Below are 924 nucleotides of genomic sequence, written 5' to 3' on the forward strand. Positions count from 1 at the left end.
GATGATTCAGAAAGCAAAGACATTCACAAGCCATAGAAGCTAGGCACACACCTTTAATCCCAGCAGCCAGAAGCTAAGAGGTGGTGGTACAAACCTTTAATTCTAGGACTCAGGATTAAGAGGTAGGCAGATCTCTGTGAGTCTGTGGCCACCCAGATCTACACAAGAGAATTATAGCTCACACCTTTAATCCCAGAACTAGATGGCCATAAAAGATAGAAGCAGGATATTCAGTATGAGGCATTCATTCTCCAGCCACTCTGAGTAGAGGTTACAGTCTGAGGCTTCATGGGAGCTCATGGAGACAGGATCAGCCCATTCAGTTTGAGATAGAGGTAAGAAGCTAGTCGCCAGCTGCTTTGCTTTTCTGATCTTCAGTTTGAAGTTTGAACCCCAATATCTGTCTCTAGGTCATTTATTTTTCATGTTACAGAAAAAGCCGTCCTACAGAGTGGAGGTTGTACAACTCATTGAAATACCGAAATACATTGCAGTCCTTTTTTTTTTCTTTTTTTCTTCTTCTCTCAGACAATAAATACATCTTAACCACAGTTTCCTCTCCTTCCACTCCTCCCAGTCCCCCCACACATCATTTCCCCTCTCCCAGATCCACTCCTCCTCTATTTCCTTTCAGGGAAGAGCAGGCCTCCCAGGGATATCAACTAAACAAGTTATAATAGGACTAGGCACAAACCCTCATAATAGGGCTGGACAAGGCAATCCAGTAGGAGGAAGAGTCCCAAGAGCAGGCAAAAGAGTCAGAGATGCTCCACTCCCACTGTAAGGAGTCCCCAAAACTCCAAACTAATAATCATAATATATATGCAGAGGCCCTATCTAAGACCCATACAGCCTCCATGATTGCTGCTTCAGCCTCTGTGAGCCCTACTTAATTGATTCTGTGGGCCCTGTTATCCTGATGTC

This window comes from Cricetulus griseus, chromosome X, assembly GCF_003668045.3.
Source record: "Cricetulus griseus strain 17A/GY chromosome X, alternate assembly CriGri-PICRH-1.0, whole genome shotgun sequence".
Classification (NCBI taxonomy): Eukaryota; Metazoa; Chordata; class Mammalia; order Rodentia; family Cricetidae; genus Cricetulus; species Cricetulus griseus.